This window comes from Lepidochelys kempii, chromosome 25 (assembly GCF_965140285.1).
Source record: "Lepidochelys kempii isolate rLepKem1 chromosome 25, rLepKem1.hap1, whole genome shotgun sequence".
Classification (NCBI taxonomy): domain Eukaryota; kingdom Metazoa; phylum Chordata; order Testudines; family Cheloniidae; genus Lepidochelys; species Lepidochelys kempii.
The window spans coordinates 16,923,433-16,935,757 of NC_136404.1; the positions used below are offsets into that span (position 1 = coordinate 16,923,433).

At 44.6% G+C, this 12,325-nt stretch overlaps 1 protein-coding gene and 1 long non-coding RNA gene across 6 annotated transcripts in view; one reads left to right on the plus strand and one right to left on the minus strand.

Moving 5' to 3' along the window:
- Positions 1 to 6,240, minus strand: part of GATAD2A (GATA zinc finger domain containing 2A) — a 114,012-nt gene extending 107,772 nt beyond the window's left edge. For 2 of the 4 annotated variants that reach the window (XM_073323950.2, XM_073323945.2), the window contains exon 1: positions 5,982 to 6,240. The gene's annotated coding sequence lies outside the window, so the exon portion shown is untranslated. Of the gene's footprint in view, positions 1 to 2,547; positions 4,143 to 5,981 lie in introns of those variants that run through there. The other 2 variants (XM_073323946.2, XM_073323948.2) reach the window with 2 other exon arrangements.
- The window catches only part of LOC140903137 (uncharacterized), a 36,210-nt gene that overhangs the window by 15,723 nt on the left and 8,162 nt on the right, over positions 1 to 12,325 (plus strand). The window contains exon 3 of one of the 2 annotated variants that reach the window (XR_013635030.1): positions 11,477 to 11,638. The exons of the other annotated variant lie outside the window; for it this stretch is intronic. This is a non-coding gene — a long non-coding RNA (uncharacterized LOC140903137). Of the gene's footprint in view, positions 1 to 11,476; positions 11,639 to 12,325 lie in introns of those variants that run through there. 2 annotated transcript variants of the gene reach the window in all.

Below are 12,325 nucleotides of genomic sequence, written 5' to 3' on the forward strand. Positions count from 1 at the left end.
AAAAAATAAGTAGTGGGAGAAGAAAAATATCCTGCTCTCCTCTGTGCTCGGACCTTTTTTACTCTCATTTCCCTAAATCCATCTTCAGCTAGAGATCAAGCACAGAGCACTTTCAAAACCAAAAGTGAAAGCTTCAAAAAGTTGTGACTGAAAACAAGGCATTAGATTAGAACTATGATCTAACTAAATAGAGTCATGTCCACATTGTAAGAGGGTGTACTACAGACACTTGTGGACTTATTATAAAAATCCTCTCTTTGTTTGTAATTACTTTTAAAAAAAACTTTGTTTGCTCAAAATCAGACAATCATGTCAGTGTCTCTCAAGCCATGCGCTCCTGTCTTAGATGGGAAAGGTGACTAAGAGCTTCTGATAAGCTGTTTAGTTAGAGCATATTTAAAACAAACTAATATTTTTAAAGATGAAGACACTGCCTCCTTTGACTTTTCCCAGTTAACTCTTCCTTTAATGTTGAAAAGTTACCATGAATGTACAGTGAATATTTTCTATAAATATGTAAGGTCTAAAGTGTATCATAATAAAATTGACATTGCGTATTCTCAAGGATAGTTGTGAGTCTACCTAACATTTATATAAGCACTTCACAAACAACATATACATAAGAATTTCCCGTGAAAGTGGAATAGACTGTCTAACAGAGCACAGCAATTCTATAAAAGTTTTAACTAGGAAGAGAGGAAGAATACTGTACCCAGCTGAAACTACAGGTGGACTTTGGTAAACAGATTGTAATTACCCAAGTTGAAACTTGGCCAGGACACCAAAGCCGAACACCCCTACTGCTGCAATAAAAAGTGTCAGGGAATTTGCACATATGTGATCAGAATCTCTAATTTACATCACAGCCCAAAGATGATACCTCCAATAACAAACTATCCCTAATAGGACGGTGAGGTGTTGGCTGTGAGAGAAGAGTGCCATGTACTGCATCATCAAATCCTACAGTACCCTTGTTTTTTTTCCTCAGATAGGAAGGAAGCTCTTACCACACAGGTCTTATCCTGAATCTGTAAAGGGCATAAATCGTGCAACAGGAAGATGTTACAAGACAATCAAATTCTATGGTTCTAGTGTTCTCCTGAATGGATAAATTCTATACTTGTTTAATAATTCCAAAAAAGGACAGCAGAGCTCTTATCTGGGTCTCTAGAGATTTAACATCCTTGGCATTGTATCCAGAAGGAAGGAAATTTCTCACTTCCCCAGCTATTTCGGTTATATAAAATCAATTGTTGGATAGCTAACAGGTCCATGAATATGAATTGAAGTGATTACACTTGGACTTAGATGGTTGTTAAGTTATTGCTCATGTATATAAATAAGCAACTCTATCAGTAAACATACACATGTAAATTATTGCTAGGTCTCCATAGCCCTTTTATATATCCAAGAATTCTTCTAAAAATTGACACTTCTTGTTAGATAAAGACTCTCTCAACTTTGTATTGGCATCATAATTGATAAGTGCCAAAACTCTGTTATATGATAGTGGCAGCAGCATAACAGGTTCAAGAAATTTGGGCCTTTTGAAGTTATGTGTTTGGAGAAGGGGGGAGAGACACAAGGCCCAAGATTGTGTGACTACCCCACCACCTACCTCAAACTTTCATGCTTTGTCATCTAGGAGAGTGAGGTTCAGCTTCAAGAAAAATGGGGAAAATAGGGAATGTATCAAGAAATAGTGGAATAAAAGACAGAGGTTACTGTTAAATAAAGAAAATCTTCCAACATGCCCCAGCAAGAATAGTAATAAAGGTGGAGACATCCTGATGATCTAGTAGGTTCAAGTTGCTATCAAACAGCTGTTAGCACAAAGCCACTGATTCTATATGCAGCAAAGAAGCGAATGCACTAGACCCCCATACTAGCATTTCAACCTGTTTACTAGCAGGGCACTCCTTCACCCCAATTACCCATGTGCCCCTGCTGTTGCAGCTTTGGCAGCAATTGTCTGAATCGGCCTTAAACAACAGAATTCTAAAGGATGAATCGATGCCATGGCTGACTTATGTAGCTAATGTTCTAAAATGAAACTGTAATAAAGGCAGACAAATTGAAGTTCTGGTTCCATATGTGCTCTGTTCTATTTCTGGGGGAGTGTTCACTATAAGCATGTTTCACACCTGATCTTAATTTGCTGACTTTCCCTAATCTAGAAACCTGTCTTACTAAAAACTACAATTCAAGAAGTGAAAAGCATGAAGTCTTCAGTTAAAGTAAATGTAAAAGTGAATATGGGGGAAAGTGCTCCTCCAACTCCAACACAACCCCAAGTCACGCTAACCATCCTTTTAATCAAGTTGGGTTGTCCGATTGTGTTGATGTGGCTCTGGCACTTAGTGGGGGCCAACACAAAACATTTGTTTCCTTATTCTGAGGGCAAGCTAATGGCAACGCAATGCACAGTGGTGCAAGCAGGTAAACTTTGGTCCCAACACTGGTACTTCTGTGGGTTCAAGGAACCTTTGAGGAAGGACACCTCCAGCTACTCTTGTACAATTAGCCCCTGTTTGCATTAGCAGATACCTGCAGCTATTCTTCTCAACTGTCCTCATCCCTCTTGCATTGGCTTGGAACAGTGTTGGTGGGCTTTGCAGAAAAGTATATCCAGCCTTCCTCAGTGGGAGAGAGGAGTGCAAAGTGGACCTGTAAAGGGATATTATTCTTAGAAAGTGTGACCCTCACCACTGCCCCATGGATGTCACATCCATTTAGCTTTTTAATGTACCAAGACTGTGAGATGAGATACTCTTGATCAGGCCAAAAATGTGAAAGAGAGGTCAATAGTAAAAAAAAACCCTACCCCTCATTGCACTCTTATTTAGGAGAAAAAAAGATTGAATCCTGGTATCCTATAAGGGAATGGAGAGCACCTCCCCTGGCCAGGCTCAAGTACATTTTTGTTTCGAGTTTTTTTTCCTGAGGGATTCCTTCCTTTTCTCTTTTTCTTTCTTCCTCACTCTAGCCCACAATGCCCTGTGCAGACACTTCTTACTACTAAGTAGTGTTGGTTGTGAAGTCCATCAATACTTCTCAAAGTTTGAGGCAGAGATGAATCAATCACAAGTGCAAGTTACTTCTCTTTAGGTAAGATTAGTAATGCTAGTCCATGTTGGTCTAGTGAGCAAGAAACCTGAATTCTGATTCCACTGCATGATGCTGCTACTAAACATTTTTAGTATTGTCAAAATCCCACTGCACCTTTAAGATTGATCAAAATTAGACCCAAGGTCCATTTAACATGCCCCCACCCTTATTTTTTTTAATTTCCTACCTGCCTTTGGAAATGGGACTTAACTGACTCCCCAAGTTCAAGCACAAGAAGGCACTAGAGTCCAATGCACCTGAGCTGTACTGAAAGAGGCGCAAAAGATTCCAGGTTATTCCCAAATCTAGCACTGCCCTGTAATTTTTGCTGCAATAAAGAGGCTAAAGTGTTTTTTTACATACTGTACATGTAGCTTAAGAGGTTTAGGCTTTGTAGTGTCAGGAATTGTACTCTACTAGATAAAAGCTAATTCACATCTTTCAAGTGGCTTTTCAGAAATAGGGAAAATGCATTATGTACAAATATATATGAGTTACTTGCTTGGTTTAAAACAAGTTTCAGTTTCAGAGGCAGAGAGAAATGTTTTGCCATCTGAAAGTGGCAGCAGCAGTTAAATAAATCTACTATAGTGTAAGGTAGATTAACTTGGTTACTATTGGGAATGTGTGTGTTATTTTTCACACTTGCATGCCATGAGATTGTCTCAAAACTCTCCAAAAATTCATCATGGTACAAGAAGAGAGGTTAGAATGGAAATTGAACCTAAACCTTAAAAAGGAACACTGTCCAATTGGAAAAAGTGACATTTTTATTAAACTGTTGCCCCTACTGCAAATGACACTAAAATTACTAAAAAGTTGGCGGCGGGGGGGGATTCATAGAATATCAGGGTTGGAAGGGACCTCAGGAGGTCCGACCCCTTGCTCAAAGCAGGACCAATCCCCAACTAAATCATCCCAGCCAGGGATTAAGTATTTTCAGTTTATTTTGTGCCTTTGAAAGCACTTTGTATACAATACATTTGATTAATCCTTTGTATAATCAATTTCTCCTTTTCTAACTATATAAACTGAAGAAACTTCAATAAATATCACTGGAGTAGAAAAACAGTTATACTTCTTTCTTAAAGGATTTTTTTTTTAAATTCAGGATATGCAGTTTAAACAATGCTCACTCAGAAAACAGGACTAGTCATTTTCAAATATTCAAGATGAGTGTTCTTTTAACTATAGCACCTGCTACAATATGCATCACAGAAAAAGATGTACATGTATGTAAGTATACAGACTGCATATACAGACCAAAAGTCATTTGTTATAAAGTGACAAACAAAATGCTGAGTTGACATCAATGCTGGGTTAAACTGAAAACTATCACCTGAGTACAACCTTTCTACCCCTTTCTGAGTTGGCACCCAGAACAGCTCTATTTTGTCCTCACTAGCTTTACCCTACGCTATTCTGGGGAGAAATGTTGTTCTGCTACAAGGACAGGGAATAGAAGGAAAAAATACAAGACAGAAAATTAATAAAAAAAATTTCTTTTAAAAAAAGCAACCTATAAACATTCTCCTAACCATAGCTGAGGGGTGAGAAGGTGGTAGACCACAGACACAATATAACTTTATTTTGTATAGAATTTGTCTTGTATACATATTGTATCACCCCCAAAGGTATTAGAGAGATACACACCAACAGAAAGTAGAAAAATTAAGACTGATAGTGACAAAGGAATAAGAGATGCTGTCAGATTAGAGGGGGGAAATTAACCCATTTTTTCACTAGATGGATACTTAAGTGCAGTTACCCATCTTTGGCAACAGCCCCACAAAAACACATCCATCTTAAACCCCATCATGAGCTCATCCCATCTGGCACTCCTCAACACACAACCAGTATTTTGCAGGTACTTTCTTCAAGTGGCCTCATATTGCCTGCATTCACCCTTCTTAAGCTTTTGTATGGGTCATGCAAGTCTGTCCATACCATGCCACTTTCCACAAACCTCACTTTCCCAAACATGCCACAGAAGCCTGTGCCAGTCTCATTACTCTGAAAAGTGCCCTCCATTTTCAGCATCCACCCTTCTCTTCCCATATCATAAATCTTCCCTCTGGCATGTCCTCCTACTCAATCTCACTTTGCTGCTGACTGTGACCCTCTCCGAAACCACAGCCTTATCCCCAAAGTTCTTCGCAAGATGCCCATCTTTGGCACATATACTGCCCCCAACCATGTCTCTGGCACCAATGATCTGTCTTTACCTCTGCTGGCTGTGTCCCTCGGGCAACTCCCAGGATGCACCCTTACCTCCTCCCTGCCACCGCCACCCCCAGCTTTGCCCACGTCCCTGGTACTTCCTGAGCTCTGTTCTCCCTTTAAATGTCTCTCTGCCCAGCTCTGGGGCTTCCTTAGGCCGATCTTCCCAGAATTCCCGCCACCCTTCTCCCAGCCCCCACTCCTGGAGCCCTGGCTCCCTCAGAACCGACCCCACCCCCAGCACTCGGCCTCCTGAATGCCCTTCCCTCCCCTCCCCCTCCTCTTCCCTCCGCTCTTCCTGGTTCCCTGAGCGCAGCACTTCCTCAGGCCTGGCCCCCGCCCCGTCCCTTTCCTCGGGCCTGGCCGGCCCCCCTCTTGGCTTTAACCCACCGCTCTCCTCAGCCTCGGTGCCCGCCTTTTCTTTCGCCCCCCCTCCCGCCCCCAGGCCTGTCCCCACATCCTGGTGCTCCCCTCCCTCATCGCTGCCCCCCGGTATCCCATGGCCCCAGACCGGCCCCCCTGCCGCTCCCTCCGTTCCAACGCCCCCCTTTCCTCAGCCCTGGCCACCCCCTTTCCCTCAGCCCGGCCCCCCTTTCCTGTCGCGCCCGCGCCCCGCGCCCCACAAGTTGCTGGGGGTGGGGGATGCCACTCACTCTCCTCAGCCCCCTCAGAGCCGCCTCCTCCTCCTCAGCGGGGCCCGGGCCGGACTGGGGCCGTGGGGGGAGGGGAGGCGGCTCCCTCAGGTGGCCACTGACAGGAGGAGGGAGGAGGAGGAGGGGGCTGCGCGCGCAGGGAGACCCGCCTCGCGCCGGGTTCCCTCCCCCTGCGCCGCGCGCCACCGGCGGCGCGGGACTCCCAGGGTGGCGCGCGCGCTACCAACCGTCACCTCCTCAGGACGCTTTTCCCGCCCACACCAGTTGCTAGGCAGATTTTACTGACTGCCCCTCTGCCTCTCCCTGGAGAAACTTGACAGCTACGACAGCCAATAAAGAGGCAAGATTATAATCCCGCCAACCAACCAGCTAGGGATGGGGGGCGCGTAAGCGGGGGGAGAAAAGGACGGCCTCCCGGTAGGTGGTGATCGACAGCCAAATCAGCCAATGAACAAACCCGGAAGCGGATAGCGGCTCAAAAGAAGGGGGGGGCTTCGTTTTAAAAGGGCCGGGACTGGCGATGTTTAATCCTCGTAGGCCAGTATGGAGGAGGGGGTTGTTGGGGTGGGGGGCAGGGAGGACAGGGCACAAGGGGATGTGGGGGGTCAGGGCAGGATGGGGGGGTTGGGCACTGGAGGGTGGCTGGCTGTGATGGGGGGGTGTTGGAGCAGTGGGGGGAAGAGGATGGGTTGCATGCGGGGGAATGGGGAGCAAAGGTGGGGGGCAGGGAGGACAGGACACACGGGGCTTTGGGTGGCGATGGGGAACAGGGTGTGGAGGTGGGGGACCCGGTGTTGGGTGGGGTTGCTGGGCAGGGGTGGGGGACAGTGTGGAGGATGGGGGTGGGGCGGCTGGCCCGTGTTGGGGGCAGGGAGGACAAGGTGTATGGGGGCGGCTGGCCCGTGGTGGGGGCAGGGAGAACAAGGTGTATGGGGAAGGGGCGGCTGGCCTGTGTTGGGGGCAGGGCAGGGAGGACAAGGTGTATGGGGGTGGGGCAGCTGGCCTGTGTTGGGGGCAGGGCAGGGAGGACGAGGCGTATGGGGGTGGGGCAGCTGGCCTGTGTTGGGGGCAGGGCAGGGAGGACGAGGCGTATGGGGGTGGGGCAGCTGGCCCGTGTTGGGGGCAGGGAGGACGAGGCGTATGGGGGTGTTGGGTGGCTGGACAGCATGAGGGGCTGGGAGGATGAGGCGTGTGGGAGTGTTGGGTGGCAATGGGGAACAGCGTGTGAAGGTGTTGGGTGGGGTGGCTGGGCAGGGATGGGGGACAGTGTGGAGGGTGGGCAGTGATGGGGCAGGTGGGCAGTGATGGCAGAGCAGGGAGGAGAGTGGGGAGGCACATAATGAGCTGGCTGGTCCCTACAATCTGGTTTGTCTCATTTCCAGTGATTGAATGGGCGCACCTCAAACACATTTTAAGAGGAAGCACTCTACTCTAGTGCGAGGGACATGGGGCTGGGAGTCAGGTGATTTGGATTCTGGTCCACACTCTGCGATGGTCTGGCTGTGTGACCCGTGTCAAATCACTTCCTCTCACTGGGCCTCAGTTTCCAATAGGGTAAGGTTATGTTCAAATAGAACTGGATCAGAATTTGGACTCTTGGCCACCACTGTGCAGGGTTTCTAGCAATTCTTTTATGTAAAGACTTCATCTTGTTTAAGGTACCATTTCTTCAAGTCCCCAGTAACTGCTAGCATGCCTTCCTTAGCCACCCTGCTGAGCGTCAGTAAGTGTAGTTGGGCATTCCTTTGGTGTCAATACCATACAACAATCACACTATCTAACCCCATACATAGAGGCTTGGTCTAAAGACCATCATAAAACTCACCAGCTTCTGCTCCAACTGCAAGGCACGTTTCTTCGGTCTTCCCCAACGTAAACAAAGAGCAGCAAGTACATGGAAAAAACCACAAACCTTCCCAAAACAAAACACTTTACTGAACACAATTGTTCTCCCTGGAGAGAGGATGAGAGAACAAACCACATGTGACATATCAAGTCATGTTGCTTGGGTGTGTTACTGGAAGGCACTCAGATACTACAGAGTTGAGGGCAGTATAAGAACCCATGTAGAACAGACAGTACTGTTAATCTGAAAAATGAGTTCTGACGGATTGAGTAAAGGAGATCCTTTGCATTTGTCAAGACTAGAGAAATCTTGGCCTACTCATATCCATTCAGAATGCTGCTGCAAAGATCATTTTCATAGCCTGTCACTTTGACCATGTTACCCCTCTCTTTGCATCTCTCCACTGGCTTCTCCATCATATCAGATGTAAGCAGTTTGTATTTGCTTTCAAGGCTCTTCATGACCTATCCCTACCCAACCTATCGTGTCTCATTCACTACTGAGGTTGACTCGCACCTTGAATCAGGCCACAATCCTAGCCTCCATTGCCCATTTGTTATATTTTTAAACAAGCATCTTTGTGCTGTCCCTCACTCTTAGGAGAAGCTCCCTGCAAATATCTGCAAAACTGCCATTATCCTTCAGATCCCATCATACAACTCTTCTTTGCCATGATGCCTCCAAAAACCTTGACAGCGGTTAGCAAGCACTCCAGTTGCTGAGTTCACATTGGGTCAGCTGTGCTTCCGCAATGGAAATTGTGTTCAGTTTGTCCTTGGTTCTAGGTGATCAAGAGCCTAACGGTCATAGCACTGTACTCAAAAAGGCCTCTATGTTATACCTATCTAAGGAAGAGAGAAGCATTGCAAAGATGTCTAATGCTCTTATTCTCTAGAGTGAAACAAACTCATGAAGGGACATTCTACTTGCAGCTCAAATTGTTATTGGTTGGGTTGAAACTAGTGGGTGTCACAGCTGTTCCTTTCCAGTCAGGCTAAATGAGGGAGCAGGTTTGTGTATTTACTTAGGAGCCTGAATGCCTTTGTGGATTTGGGCCTAAGTGGCCACTGGAAAAGAGGCTTGGAGTTGTGAGCAAAGATGGTCTCTTGTTTGCTTCCTGCTGTGTTCAGGGAAACAGGACTTTGTACATTCTTTGTAAATAAACAGGATTGCATCAGAAAAATACCTGACTCTATCACCGATTTCCCCTCATGAGTGGAACAACCTGGAAAACCCTGAATTTTTGTCTAACCCTTTGGGTCAAAAGGAGTGAGAGTATCTTTCACCTTGCACCATGGGATGCATGCAAGCAGAATCTACCTCCCAGAATAGGATAACTAAAAATACTACCATCTTACCAGCATTTCCCTGGAATTTCCACATTACTTTAAGACACAGAGATCTAGACTTATTTATAATTGACAGCTTCCTTTCCGAAGGCTCAGGCATCATTTCTTTGATTTTCTGTCCATCACTTTGGAGATCTCTTATTCCACCAGAAGTGACTGGAACTACTAGCTCTGGGACAAAACAAAACCAAAAATGTCAAGCAGGCAAGCGGTCATGATAGTGAAAGGGCAGCTCCACATCCAGTTGTTAGGACAAGAAATGGCCTCTGTAGAAATGGGGAATCTGTTAGGAGTGACAGACATCTGCCTAGTGCCAATGGTCTCTGGAAGGATCTAGAGTCTTCATCATTACCCAAAAAATAAGAATGGTCAGAAGCAGCTTCCTCCACTTCAAAAGGGCCCTATTTGATACAGGTACTCTGATCTAAAAAGGTTATGACAAAGTGAATGCAGTCCCCATCACACAAAAGGGAAAGAACAGGGAAAATGAGCAAACTCATGCAGGGAATTTCCTTGCTTGGCCACATGGGTAGAGGCTACAACTCTTCACATTGAAGTGTGCCACTTAACAACCATGGGGAAGTATTCTATATTTCTAGGATTCAGGTAAACTGCTTGAACAATCCTTTTCATTTAGGGAAATACACACTTGAGCAAGCATCTAAACATGCTACAAAGTGCAGAGCCTCACAGAAAGTGTGCCTAGTGGTGAAAATGGGGGAGGGTATCTGGATTCCTGAGTTCATTTCCCACCTCTACTATTGATTTTCATTGTGACTTAGAGCAAATCTCAACATCTTTCCAAATGTGACTCAGTTTACACATCTGGAAAATGATATATACATTATCTCCTTCAGAAACAGCTGCACTTTGTAATCCTTAAAGTGTAGAGTAATCTCCACCCTGACAGAAAGGTTCTATAGAGCAGTAATTCTCTACTATGGGTATACGTACCTCTTCGGGTACACAGAGATCTTCCAGGGGGTAAATCAACTCATCTAAACATTTGCCTGGTTTTACAACAGGCTACATAAAAAGCTCCAGATCAGTCGGTACAAACTAAAATTTCATACAATGATTTATTTATAGTACTCTCAATACTATACACTGAAATGTAAGTACACTATTTTTATTCCAATTGATTTATTTTATAATTATATGGTCAAAATGAGAAAGGAAGCAATTTGTCAGTAATAGGGTGCTGTGATACTTTTGTATTTCTATGTCTGACTTTGTAAGCAAAATAGTTTGTAAGTGAGGTGAAAGTTGCAAGACAAATCAGGCTCCTGAAATGGATGAAGTATTCTAGAAAGATTGAGAGCCATTGCTAGGTAAGAAGTGGGGCCAAGTGGCTAGAGCACTGGACTGGGAGGCAGAATACCTGTGTTCTATTCCCAGCTCTCCTGCTTGGTAATCTTATGCAAGTCACTTCACCTCTCTGTGCCTCAGTTTCTCCATCTGTAAAATGGAGAAAAATGAGACTTCCCGCCTCTGTAAAAAAGTGCTTTGAGATCTATTGATAAGCGATAAGAACAACATATTATTACTAATCTTCAGCAGTAAATATCTGAAGCAAAAAGGCACCAAACCAACCATAAGTTATAGTTTAAATTTGCAGATGAGAGGTAACACCTCATTTAGAAATGGCCTTATTTACCAAGAGCAAAATACATCCACTTAGAAGTATATATTACAGTCTCAAACATGGAGGACAAGAGTACTCTTTTCCCCTGTAGATTTATTTAGCACCTTCCATAACAGTGCTTAGAAATTATTCATGATCCATCTTGTGTGTATAGAAAATGTCACTTACAAACTTTCCTTGGGTGGCAATAGAAGAAAAATAAAATTAAAGTTTTAAAATGCAAGTGACTTTCGTGTAGTGGGACATTATTCCTTCCGTGCATCCCCATTGTATATGCACTTGAGGTTTATGTTGAGTGGTACATACCACTCTTCAGTGGTCTGGTTCCTCCTGGCATTATCACTGATACATCATAGGCCTCCACTAATAGCTTGATAGAGCTTCATTGCATTCAAGGGTGTGTTTATAAGTGCTGAAGTATACTCTTTACTTACTTTGGTGCTCAGGAAGCAATTAAAGCTGATAATCATACACTGGCAAGGCTGGCACTGTTGTAAACCTGAAAGATGTATTCATTCTTCTAAATCTAAAGCCCACAGCAACACCTGCTGGCTGTGCATGGACTGCAAGATGAGGCAAGATCATTTGTGATAGATCAGACTGCAACTGTCAGTATTACACAGTGACTCACCCCCCTCTTCCTCCTTGTATCTAGGTCAAGAGTTTTCATACACCATGGACCACACCTCTTACCAGATGGGCCATAAGAATCTTCTCTCCAAGAGCTCTGAAAGGGATATTAACCCTTGGTGCTCCAGACCATGAGCCAACCTGTAACTAATGGGGGTTAGAAGGAAACTTTCTTGGGGTGGCGGACAAAGGGAGAAGAGGTGTTATCCCATCACTGCCTTCTGTAGGGTTTCTTCCACCTTCTTCTCAAGCATCTGAAACTGGCCCCCAGCAAACACAGGACAAAAAGGACTTACTGGTCTGATGGTATCTGGCAAGTCCTCTGTTCCCATATTTTCATGGACTACCCTCCTTCCGCTCTGTGATCCTATGGGTAAGGACCCTGTGGCAACCGTAACACTTACACAGAAGAGCATTTAGAAAGCATTTCAACATGCTCCTATCTTTAGACACCCTACTTATGAGCTTGTTAATGCAGCACGGGGTCAGGCAAGTTTATAATCACTATTTTATTTTCTTCACTTACAAGGGAAATGATAGGAACTGGGGTCTGTTTTAAAAGAGGTTTTTATTTTTACACATTGAAACTAGTCTTTCACCAGCTAATTTACACACACTAACAAGGTTCTTTCTGGGATTAGATGAGTCTTTAAATCAGATAATTCAGGTGCTTGTTTCAAAGAAATAGAAACAATTAATACTGAGCTCTTATCTAGAGCTTTTCATCCACAGATCTCAATGTTTAACAGAGACAGGTAAGTATTTTCCCCATTTTACTGAGGCAGGAAGGTGAAGTGACTTACCCAAGGTCACAAAATAAATCAGTAGAAGAGTTAGTAATAGACCACAGGGCTTCTAGTCCAGTGTCCTAGTT